Below are 13,418 nucleotides of genomic sequence, written 5' to 3'. Positions count from 1 at the left end.
GGGAGATAGAAGAAAAATTGGGAAAAGAAATGAGATGCAGGAAAAACATGAAAAACAGTATAAAAAAAGTTTAAAAAGCAGTTCAGTCAAGGAGATCCAGAAAATGGCTGAAGAAAACGGCATGTTAAAACCCAGCTTAGGTCAAATGGATAAAACAGTTCAAAGTTATTGAGGAGAAGAATGCTTTAAAAAGCAGAACTGGCCAGATGGAAAAGGAGATAAGAAAGCCAGGGAGTTAGTATTTAATATAATCTGTCCTAATAGCAATTTTGGCATTTGGTTTTTTGACACCTTGGAATCAATTTGGATTTCAGATATAGAATGGAACTAAAGGAAGCTGAAGACTTTGTGAGAAATCAAAACACAATAAGATCAACACAAAAAGAATGAAAAATTTGAAGAAAATGTGAAACATCTCATTGAAAAAAACAACTGATCTGGGAAAACAGATTCAGGAAAGATACTTTTAAAATTATTGGGATAAATGAAAGTCATGATCAGGAAAAGAGCCTTGACCCCATTTTAAAAAAATCCTACAGGAAAATTGCCCTGATATCTGGTAAAATAGAAATTGAGAGAATCCACCAATCTCCCCAGAAAGAGATCCAAAAATAAAAAAACCCAGGAATATTATAGCCAAATTCCAGAACTCCCAAGTCAAAGAGAAAATATTACAAGCTGCCAGAAGGACACAATTCAAATATCATGGAGCTGCAGTCAGGATCACATAGGACTTAGCAGCTACCACATTAAGCGCTCATAGGGCTTGGAATATAATATTCCAGAAAGCAAAAGAACTTGGAATGAAACCAAGAAACAACAACCCAGGGACAGCTAGGTGGCGCAATGGATAGAGCACCAGCCCTGGAGTCAGGAGTACCTGAATTCAAATGTGACCTCAGACACTTAATAATTAGCTAGCTGTGTGGCCTTGGGCAAGCCACTTAACCCCATTACCTTGCAAAAAAACAAATAAACAAAAAAAGAAATAAGAAAAGAAAAGAAACAACTACCCAGCAAAACTGAACATCCTCTTCCTGGGGAAAGAAGGACTTTCACCGAAACAGGGGAATTTCAAATGTTCCTGTTGAAATGACCAGAACTTAACAGAAAGTTTGACCTTCAAATACAGAACTTAGGTGAAGCATAGAGAGTGGAGGAGAAGGGTAAATTATGAGGGACTTAATGATGATGAACTGCATGTATTCCTGGATGGAGAGATGATACTGATAATACTCATATGAAAATTCTCATTTAATAGAGCAGGTAGAAGGAGCTTATATAAATGAAGCACAGGAGCTTTGAATTTGAAGATATAACAAATTGTAAAAATGGAATCAATGGCTAAAAGAGAAATGTACTAGGAGTAAGAGAAAGGGGAGGTAGAATAGGCTAAGATATTTCGTATAAAAGATTTTTGTTTTTATTGCAATGAGCTACTGCAATGATATGGGGTGGGGAGGCAAGGGGGAATGAGGGAACCTTCACTCTCCTCAGAAATGGCTCAGAGAGGAAACAGCATACACACTCAATAGGGTATATATATCCAGAGTGAAAAAAGGAGAGAAGGGGGATGGGGGAAGGGGGGGCATATGGGTGATAGAGGGGAGGGTAGATCATAGGAGAGAATAGTCAGATATAACACATTTTCTTTTTTTACTTTTTGCAAGGTGCTGGGATTGGGTGGCCTGTCTGGTGGTTGCTGGGTCTCTGGGGTAGTATGTGGGCTTGGCGCCTCTTGCCCCAGAAACAGTGCTCTGTACAGTACACCACTCAACTACCATACAATACATTTTAGAAGAGGGACAGAGTAAAAGGAAAGAGAAAATATAATAGATGGTAGTGGGGAGGAATGGATGGAGGGAATTACAATCAACAACAGCAACTGTGGAAAAATGTGGAAGTAACTTCTGTAATAGACTTATGATAAAAAATGTGATCCACCTGAGACAGAGCTGATAGTATCAGAACACAGATTGAAACATTTTTTTCTCTTTCTTTTACTTTATTTCACATGAGGTATTATATTTTTGTGGGGGAAGAGGGTAAAAGGTTTATTCTTAAACAAGAATATTTTAGTAATGTGCAAATAAAAAAAAGGAAAAAAGGCAAAGAAAAAAGAATAGCATGAAGATCATTCTTATATCCATAAATAAAAATGCTGCCTATGCTCACACGCACATCACCTGCACCTTAACAATTTACCACCTCCACTAAGAAGTGAAATGCATCTTTGGGGATCAAATAAGGAAGAGTTCATAAAAACTCCTATGTTTTTCCAAAATGAAATACAGATTCACTTTCTCCCCAAAATACATCATAGTATTTTTTTGTCAGAAAGTCAAAAATGAATGCAGATGGATTCAAGCAAAAGCATAAGTATTGATAGCATGTATGTTGACTATCATCATCAATATATGCAACTTTAATCTTTCATCTTTAAATGTTTCCTTTTTAAAATTTCCTTTACCCAAAATGACTACTAAACAAAACTCTTGAGAACTAGGAGCTAGGTGGCAAAGTGGATAGAGCACTATCCCTGGAGTCAGAAGGATCTAAATTCAAATTCGGCCTCAAACACTTAATAATTGTGTATCTGTATGACCTTGGGTAAATCACTCATAACCCCATTGCCTTAAATTAATAAAAAAAATTTTTTTAAAGAACTAGGAGTTTGAAATATAAATTGTAGTCACCCGTGTCGAGAGAAGAAAACATCAAAAATTCTGGAGTTAAGGAACAATAAAATGCTATAAATGAGAAACAAGTAAAAGGAGAAGTGCAAACAATCTGCTTATTCCATAAACTAAATAAATAGCTCCTGGATAAATGAAAGTTGGTTCTATGTACACACTAAGATCATCTTAAAGCAATGTTACTAATCAGTGCATTGGAAGCCATGGCCTCAAATATGTGTAGCAAAATGCTGAATTTTGAAACAATGTTGGCAATCGGGTAGATACAACTTAAAGGATTTCTAAGGTAAGAAAAGCAACATAATAATACCAGGAACTAAAGCAAGATATTTTAACCTATTTCAGAGAGTCCCTAAATTTATATAAACTTATATAAATATTTATCTTTATTTCACTAACTTCTAACTTAAATTTAACTTTTTCTTTACCTATTTAAAAATGTTCTGGAAAGGCGTCCATAAGTTTCTATATTGTGGTACATGAAACAAACAAAAAAAAAAGGTCAAGTACCCCTACTCTTGAATAATCAACATTTCTGAGTCACAATTAGATTAACCATGCCCTGGCCTCTTAACCTCCTCTCTCCTGTGGCCTGTCTTGTTGACATTTTAAAGCTCATTAGCAGTCTAATTATTAAGATAGTAGGGGGGTACCAGGAAAGGTTTAAATCATCGATTTTATGGTCCTTTGCCAGCTCCTGTAAAAGTTTCAATGAGTAGAAGGTTGAAGCTACTAGATAATGGAAGGGGTTTGGGTTTTTTTTTTGACAATTTAATTTTTATTTTTTATCTTATTTTGCCCCCCAATTACATGGTAATACAATTTTTTAACATTTGATTTTTCTTTTAAGTTTTGAATTCCAAACTCCATCCCTCCCTCTTTCTCTTATCCTCTCCCTGATATGGTTAACAGTCTAATAAAGGTTAAAATGTATAATCATGTAAAAACATTCCCATAATAGTCATTTTATACAAGACTACTTCAACAGTAACAATAACAAAGAATATAAGAAAAAAGTGAAAAACTTGCTTCCATCTGTAGTTATACAATGGAGGAAGATAACATGTTTCATTATAAGTCCTTTAAGATTGTCTTAGATCACTGTACTGCTGAGAAAAGCTAAATCTTTCACAATTCCCTGTACAATGTTGCTGTTATTGTATAAAACATTCTCCTGGTTCTGCTCACTGCACTTTGCAAGAGTTCATGTAAACCTTTCCAGGTTTTTCCTGAAATCATTCTGCTTGCCATTTCTTATAGCACAATAATATTCCATATAATCATTTGCCACAATTTGTTCAGTCATTCCCCACAACCAATTTCTAATTGAAAGGCACCACAAAAGAGATGCTATAAAAATCTTTGTAAAAATAATGCTTTTCCCTTTTTTTTAAGATAATGTGCAGGGCAGCTAGGTGGCACAGTAGATAGAGTGCTGGCCTGGAGTCAGGAGGACCTGATTCAAATCCGGTCTCAAACACTTAATAATTACCTAGTTGTGTGAACTGGGGCAAGTCACTTAACCCCATTGCCTTGCCAAAAAAAAGAAAGAAGGGAGTTAGGAAGGGAAGTAATGAGAACAGACCAGTTAAACACCTTCCTCTGTGTCTATGAATTTTCAAGATAATGTGATGTTTTAAAATGTTTTTATTTGTGTTACTATTCCACAACTAGAGTAATTGACAGCACTGTCAGTAGAGATGTCAAATCACATTAACAAATCACATTAATAAATAACAAAAATAACAAGTTAGTTATGTATGCCTACTTAGCATTATCTATTATATTATCATTGCTATACAGCTCAATTTTTACATTCTAATGTAATTTTATTCAACAGATATTTATTAAGCATCTACCATGTGCAAACTATTATGCCAGACACAAGGTACAGGAGAAATGAGATTTATGATTTAATTGAAATAAGGAACTTGAGTGAGGATGACCCCCCCCCCCAATACAGATGAATAGCTGTTCTACAATCTATATACTTAAAGAGTTGCTCGACTCACTGGCAGATACATCAAATGACTTACTCAAACATATCAAGGGAATTATTAAATTCTACTCTCCAAAACCACCCATCAATCCCAATCTACTAGGCTGTCTTGAGACAGTGGACAAAGACAAAAGGCAAGACCTGACCTTTTAGGAACTGACATTCTACTAAGGCAAAAAAAAAAAAAAAAAATAAAGTAGACTAGACCATGAAGATAAAAAAGACTGAAAATCCATGTATATTCAAATATACATACTCAAATATGTATGAGAAACAAAAAACAAGATCAAATCATAAGAAATTTAGAAGACATAACCAGAAAATGTTATTAGTTATCATGGAATTATATAAAACAAAGTTAAAAAAGAATCTAGTACAGTTAACAAAGCTGAGCCTTCAGTTTCCAAGCAAGGTTTACTTAAAATTAATTCTTATAAAATCTCTGGGAAAGTTATAGTTGTATTTTTTCAGAGTTGTGAGTTGGTAAATATGTTCAGGAAAAAATAGTTTCCAAAGTAGTACAGTGGAATTTATCCAGAGAAATAATCTCAAATCATGGGCAAAAGTGAGGAAACAGTAGTTATTTATTTGTTTATTCTTTGTTCATTTTTTGTCCCTGAAAACTATAATCAAAAAATGTTTTCAGTCTGGCTGTGTCTCTATTGTTAAAAAAAACAAAACAAAACAAGAAAATGAATTTACTCCTAAGGGATTTTACTCTATCCACCAAGAAACTTTTAAATATATAAAACTATTTTCATGTTAACTTTCATCTTATGCAATTAAGACACCTGTTTTAAAGAATTAAACTATAAACTATAATCAGACTTTTTATCATCATATGGAAATGAGACAAGGTAAAGAATCTAATGATCTCAGGTCAACAAGTTATCACTTGAGTAAGCCATAAAACATAAATGTTTTCCTAGACCCAAGTGAAGCAACTTTCATTCATGAATAAAGAATTACAGAGGCTATTTTAGACATCAGAAGCTCAACAATTATCTAAAAGAATTCCTAGGGAAAGAAAACACTTTCCATTTTCACTCTGTAATTGCTTCTTAACTATACAGCAAGTTTGCTTTCTTTTTTGGCTTCTCTAACTTTCCTCTACCTCGGGACACATTTACAGATGCATTGGCACATCATAGGCATTCTAAAATTTCTTGCTGTGATTGATCAAAGTTGGAATGCCTGTAGAAATTACTCAACTTAGACAGTCCAGAATTAAATCTAGCCAAATAGTCAGAGTGTTCTACTTTTAACATGTGTTAAAGCAATATTTCAGCTATCTTGGATCTAGTTTTAGCAAACAATTGTTTGCATCACACTTTTTGAATTACAATGCTAGCCTAATAGGTATAGTATACTAAATATTACATTTTAGCATCCATAACACTTTTAAAAATTATTCAGTTACACAACTACAAAATGTTACATAAAAACCATAGCTTCACATATTATTATATATTCCTAAAGTTCACAAATCTGTTCTGGAAATTACAACAAAAATGGAACAAATGTCAGTATAGATTCATTAGAGCATTTGTTGATCTGGCACAGAAAATCCTTATGCAAAAGGAACCATGTTTGTGGTTAATTTACTACTAAAAATAGTCTTAATGAAAAAACATTGTACATTTGCAATCTCACCACTTTACTATTTTATTAATCTTCCTAGTTTACAAATAAATTAACATAATTAAACAAAAAACTATCAGAGCAATGACCTTTATTTTAAGTACATTTTATTGAAAGCTGCAGAATTGCAGTACAAAGAGTTACCTGTCAAATGACACAAATCTCTAAAAGAAAATAATGGCTTGACTAGACTTGTGCATCAGAAATGGTTAAGTTTGTTTTTGTTGGATTCTTTATGATATTCAGAAAGAAGTTAACACATACGGCACCTGAAATTGTCCTTTCCACATGAGCTATAATAGAAAAGACAATTGTAGCTGTTTCACTAGCATTGCCAAATATGTCATCAACTCATAATTCCCTTCAATTTAAATTATTATCTCTTATATTTTGACTATAAAATAGAAATATCAAAGAGAAACTAGCAAAACATAGAATTGCATCTATTTAAACTTCTATTCTGTCAAAACAAGGATGTATTTAAGACTTAGAGATTTTTCAAATACTAATCTTCATTTATTATTGATTACATTTCTAATTTCAGTCTATTATTTATTTTACTTCTTCATATTTGCTTTCAAGCCCTTAAAGAATATTATTAATGATAGATCCAAGCACACTCCAAAAAAAGAGGAAATTGTAAAGAATTTTTCTGTCAGGCTTTTCAGTTTTGGTACTCCATATATGTGGCATAAATAAAGACAAACATTTAGGCATTCTACAGTGCAATGTTTTATTATGATTTGTATTTGAATACATTTTTGTTTCTAAAGGAATATCCTTAGTAAAAACCTAAAAAAAAATTATCATTCACTTGCATCACTTTCCAGAATCTGTATAGGCCTAAGAAAGTTAGGAGATAGGCAAGTTTTAAATCATAGCATATTACTTCAATTTGACTCCCTGAAAGCATGTAATTTCATTCTACATTTAAAATCTTCATAATGTAAAAACTTTATATTATATTCAAAGTATGCCCTCTCAAAAGAACACAGCCATATTCAAAAACTAGATTTTGTAAAGTTTTCCCATTTCCCTGGAGTTATTACAGAAATATAAATGAAAATTCCCTTAGCTTACAATTATCTTAATAGAGCATATAAGAATAAGTTCAAATGTTCATATGTTAAATCCATACAATAACATAAATAATAACAAAATTATAACCAGTGCCACTTATTACAATATGTATCTTTGGATGTATTTTAACTCTAATTCTATAATGTTATATGTAAATTAGATAAGTCATAAGCATAAGATTATTTGAAAATAAAGCACAATGTTTAATGGGGACAGGACCTTAATAAAAATAAGCTCAATTGGCAAATACAATAGTTTCATTTATTTTGTACTGGTTACTCCATTCATTAGAGTGAACTCTTAAAGAGACTTTTAATTCCAGGACTTTAAGGAAGGTCGTAAAGTCAGTTACTTATTTTGTAAGGCTTTTAAATTAATACATTTAAACTTGCATAGATGATGGCAGGAACTCATAGTGCAACAGAAAAATCCACCTTAAAAATGAATTTACTTCAAAAATATAATTGAATGGTGGCTCTTTTTAAAATAAATATCATTTGTTTTTAAAAAGAAAAAAGACATACTGCTTTTCTAACAAGCAGATAATTTGCATGCTAAGTTCCAAATTTTAGAGAATTATAAAAAAAAGAACATATTTAATCGTATAAATACAAATAGTAAGTTACAAATTGCTGAATAATACTCAAGGCAAGAATCAGCATCAGTACTCAAAAATGTGTTTTAAAAAGAGTGTAACTTACTTTTACTGTCCCAGACTAATTGGGTTCTGGTGCTTCTTTGTCTGCAAATGTTCACCCACAGCCTGTCTTCTAATTAAATCAATACTCTAGCAGCAGAACAAGCAAACTAGTTGCCTCCCATCTGTATACAGATCTTCAGAACACATTTTCCTTGATCAGAAGGTTGAATTTCTTGGGAGAGGTGATTTTCTCTGCCTCTTCATAATAGAAACATGGGTACTTGACTGGATACAATTCCATGAAGTGTAACTGTGTATGTACACCTCAAAAAATAAAACAAAAAAATGCAGAGAAACATAAAGATTCTATAAATAGCTGGAATACACAGAAATATGATGGATGAGCCACTGAAAATACTGCCAAATGCACATGGAAAACAGGATTGTTGAATGGAATAACTAATGATAATATATATATATATATATATATATATATATATATATATATACTCCAGAAAAAGAGGAAATGCAAAATTAAAACAATGAAACACAAATATATTACAAAAGAAGGATAACAATCTCTTAGGTCACACACACAAAGAAACAGACCTCCCATTACAAAGAATACAAGACAAGAGAAAACAAGAGAAAAAAAGTAATCATCAAGGGTGGGAGATCTAAAATTAGACATTTGGTGTAAATGAAATAAATGCAACATGCTTTCACTACAATATATTACATGCCATAATGATCAAGCACAGAACTGAAACACAGAACTAGTCTGCTATTAATGAAAAGCTGATATTCTAGAAATATGATGATGAAAAAATCACAGACATCTTTGAGTCACTTTCTAAAATGAACTAATTTAGAAACTTCCCAATTATGAAGAAGTCTTAAAGATGTCAACTATCTTATAGCAAAGCACCTCAGAAGAAGTCTTGTAACACGACTGGGGGGTGGAATGTGGCAGGGGGTCTGCAACTGGGAGAGCAGAAAATTTGAGCTGTAAACAAGTCATAGGGAAAGGGAACATTTTAAATTCCATAGCTTACAACATGAAGTATAAACTATCATGTCAAATGTGCACAGAATATAAGGATGGAGGCATGTCAACAGCTTCTGGGCTTAGTCATTCAAAGAAGCTTACTAGTTATGATAAAATAATTATCTACAAAGTATACTTCAAACTACAGAATTATACAATGTCATAAAAGAAGTCATGACCAGAGGTTACAGCTAGAACTTTACCAGTGACAGTTCTACAAAATATGAAAGCATTCACAACTTTTGCCTTAAGAAAAGAGTCAAAGTGGCATTAAGGTATAACAATATTCATTCTAACACAAAAAATTAAAATCTAAAAATGTAGTTGGTGTTTTATTCTTTTTCTTACCCCAAGATATCTACTGAATAAAAATGTACATAATGAATTAAACTTCTTGCTTACAGTTTCTAAGTTAACATAGTTGAAGACACTTCAAGGATCTGAGATTTTAAATGAGGCTATTCTTTATATGTTGACATAGATTGAAATCTCAAACTTAAGAAGAGAAAATTTCAGAATTACTGGAGCCGACCAGCTCCTGGATATTTCCCCCTTCAAAAAAACTAATACTAATCCTCCTATAAACCAAACTTTGTAAGCCAAACTGGCCACTGTCTTTAGCTACTTCTCGACTTGGAAATTTTCCTCAGTATGTACATAGGGCCTCCTCACTCTGGAACATTCATCTATCTCTGCAATGTCATCCCAGAACATCTCTTAGCCATAGCAGACCACTGTCACCATTGGTGAATTCCTCTCAGGGTTTTCATTTGGGGGAAGAATCAGTCAGTCCTCATTCCCCTCTTGACTTTCTGGACTTCAACATCATGCCCCTAAAATAGGGCATGTACCTTCCTTTCCCCATACCAAAGCTTTTCAGTTCCCTTGTATGTTTTATTCTCTCCTATTAGAATGTAAGCTCCTTAAGGGTGTGAAATGTAATTTCTTTAGGCTTGTACTGATGTCCCCAGTGATTAACACAGTGTCTGAACACATATTAAGAGTTTAATAAGTGTCTGTTGTTAATTGATTTAATAGGATTATTGATTTAGAACTAAAGTTGCTCTTAAATCATTAACTCATGTTAGGAAACAAAATTGAAGCTATGAGAGATTAAGTGGCTGCTAAGGATGAATTGGATTTCTTTTGGCAGAAATGCAAAATTTTTTCAACTAATTCATAATGAATTAATCATAACTGACCTCAAAAAGTAAATAGCGATCTTGTTCTTTACTGCACTTCTATTACAAAATAGCAAAAAACTCAATGAATAAACACTGGTACTTCACTATATTTTTTTAACCTCAGTCTTATACATATGAAAACACAAACCCAAAAAAGGTTTTCAACAAATATAAATGGTTTAAACACTGATATGAACCAGAATTCATAAAAACATGCTATCTCCATCTTAAGAAGTTTTCTCAGAATAATTCCATGGTTCAACCAACCAATCTATACATTTCCTCAATAAGTTAAAAATCAAAGAAATAAAATATGCCAAACTCTCAAAATTCATTTTTTAGAATATTGTTATTGTCTAAATAAATATTTAAAGAAAAGCCAAGAAAATTTTCCCAAATACAAACTTGTATATTTTTACATAACTAATTTTCTAGATTGGGTTTTATGTGGAAGTTGGTGTTGTTTGCTTTCTTTAAAGTCAAATTATATACCATACCCAACTATACTCAATTATACTATACCCAGTTCACTTTGTCAGCAGCTATAAAAGTAATTCTAACACAGATCTTTCAAAAAAAATTTTTAAAAAAGGAAAAGTAAATTGCTAATTTTGCCACTGAAGCCACTGAAACATAAAATCTAACTTAAAATGAGATTTTTCCCCTATTTTAAGATTTCAATTATTGATGATAAATAAAATTAAGTACAAAATTGAATTCCTTTCTTCTTATTAGATCTATTCTATCCAACAGAATAGAATGATGATAGCAGAAACATTTTCCCCACACCCCCCCCAACAAAAAAACAGAGGGAGAAATTTGCTAGTTGATTATTCCTTTAGTGAAACTGATAAATTGCCCCCTCTGGTGTCAAGAGGTGGTAAGGGAAGGTCTTTAGAATACTGCTAAAAGAAAGTGATTTCAAAGTAAAGATGAGAGATGAGGATTTTGATGGCCTCAAAACTGATGTTTCTTTTTTTTTTAGGTTTTTGCAAGGTTAATGGGGTTAAGTGGCTTGTCCAAGGTCACACATCTAGGTAATTATTAAGTGTCTGAGGCTGGATTTGAATTCAGGTAATCCTGACTCCAGGGTCAGTGCTCTATACCCCTGCGCCACCTAGCCACAACACTGATATTTCTAAGTTATACAAAGTAGCACCTTTGCTGCATATATCAAAATAGAGGCCCTTGAAAGACTGTCTTCTTTTTCTTTTTTATCCTCTATCAACCAATCAACAACTGCACCAAGTATGTGCAAGGTGCTGAGAATAACTGGTCAATAGTAATACAGTGCTCTCCTCAATGAGCTTTCTACAAGTAAATCAAAGTCACCTCATAGTTTCAAATATAGTCATCTTTGGATTATTTAGTTATATGCTTTATAGATTACTTGAGGCAATTTTATAATCCAATATTATCCTCATGCTCAATGATTGTGAAAATCAAAGAAAAACCTAAAAGAACAAGTTAAAAAATCATTCTTCAGTACTTTCAAGGAAACATGATTTCATCAGTGTATGCATCACAGCACCTCTAAACTTTAAGAGATTAAGTTTAAGAGTTATCACATACAAAATAGTTCATTACTTGGGGTCAAACCACTTAATGAAGCTCTCCAAACCACTGGTCCTAACACAAACTAGATTTAAAAACCTGCCACTAGTCAAATTTTACTAGTAAAACATTTGATGCTTAGATGTATAAGCAACATATATAAGCAATATAAGCATATAAGCAATAAAGATATAAAATTATAAACTTTTAACAATTATAAATTCAATCCAAAGTCAAATAAAAAATTTCATTGTATATCTCCATTAGCATAAATAATTAAGAATCAATTCTACAAAACCCACAAATTGATGCAGAATATAAAGTTAACTAGGGTCAATGTTTTCTTTCTTCAAATAATTTTTCTCATATTGTAGGATACCAAATATATATATATATATATATATATATATATATATATATGTATATATATGTATATATATGTATATATATGAGATTTTACAGTCAGGAAGTTTTAAGAAGCTAATATTCATTCCACTCACCTATAATTTTTCCAAGACTTTTGTTGTTGTACTTTTAAAGCAGTTGAAAAATTTTAGTGGCTACTTTTAAAATGATGATATATAAAAATTTCATAAGCTTAAAAGAGCTTCAGGTGACAATTTAAAAACAATTTTTAAAAATAATTTCATGTGACTTGGGAACAATTTCCCAATCATGATAGGCAAAGCCATAGCTTTTAAGTTATCAAATAAATATAAATCTTTTGAAGTACAAAAGTGATACTTTAAAAGATTGGAATAAAGAATAGATATGATTTCACTAAATAAGGACCTCTCAGATGACTAAATTCCCTCAACTTACACAGGTCAGCATCTTCTCTGCAAATTAGAAAGTGGCCTAGATTGTAAAGCAATTAAATGACTTGCCAATATATATCAGATAAAGGACCTGAAGCAAGGTCTTCCAGACTTCAAAGTGTCTATCTAATGAGCCATGTCTCTCAAAAAGTGATAAATAAAAAAATTACTATAAGGTTTAAAACCAGAACTGTACCATAACCACTTATACAAGACTCTGAGGAAAACCCTTTTCTATTATAATTTTTCCTGATTAAATATAAGTACACTGATCTGGATAGGCAAAATTCTTCATCAAGTTCTATTGCAATAGAATCATATGTCTAGTAAAAAAAAAGATCTGTATGAAGGAAAAATTCTGATTTCAATTCTATAAATTCCACTTTTTAAAATTTATTAACCACCCATTAATTTTAGAGAGGGTGGTATCAGGTACTGGAAAATCCCTTTTCATAAACATGGGTTATTCCAAATGATCAATATTTTTTATTTGCTTTTAATCTCTATATAGACCAATAAAATGTAATGTTATGGCATATCCAACATACAAATACAAAACACAATTTGAGAAAATGAAAGGCATTCTAAGATTTTTAAATAATATTCAACTACATAATCATTTTTTAAAATTACAGAATCCCACAACTCTTTTAGTGAAACTCTTTCCCTAATCCATGCTGAATTAATTGACATAAGTATATATTACCAAAAAGTCAATAAATAAATGGAAAAGGAGTTCAAACAAAAATTTTTGATGT

General features: G+C 31.9%; 1 protein-coding gene across 7 annotated transcripts in view; it reads right to left on the bottom strand.

The window, feature by feature from the left end:
* The window catches only part of TASP1 (taspase 1), a 304,860-nt gene that overhangs the window by 267,551 nt on the left and 23,891 nt on the right, over window positions 1-13,418 (bottom strand). For 3 of the 7 annotated variants that reach the window (XM_074209429.1, XM_074209431.1, XM_074209432.1), the window contains exon 3: window positions 8,118-8,380. The exons of the other annotated variants lie outside the window; for them this stretch is intronic. The gene's annotated coding sequence lies outside the window, so the exon portion shown is untranslated. The remainder of the gene's footprint in view (window positions 1-8,117; window positions 8,381-13,418) is intronic. 7 annotated transcript variants of the gene reach the window in all.

The sequence above is a fragment of the Macrotis lagotis genome, chromosome 1 (assembly GCF_037893015.1).
Source record: "Macrotis lagotis isolate mMagLag1 chromosome 1, bilby.v1.9.chrom.fasta, whole genome shotgun sequence".
NCBI classification, from domain to species: Eukaryota; Metazoa; Chordata; class Mammalia; order Peramelemorphia; family Peramelidae; genus Macrotis; species Macrotis lagotis.
This window is presented reverse-complemented; position numbering and strand designations above follow the sequence as displayed.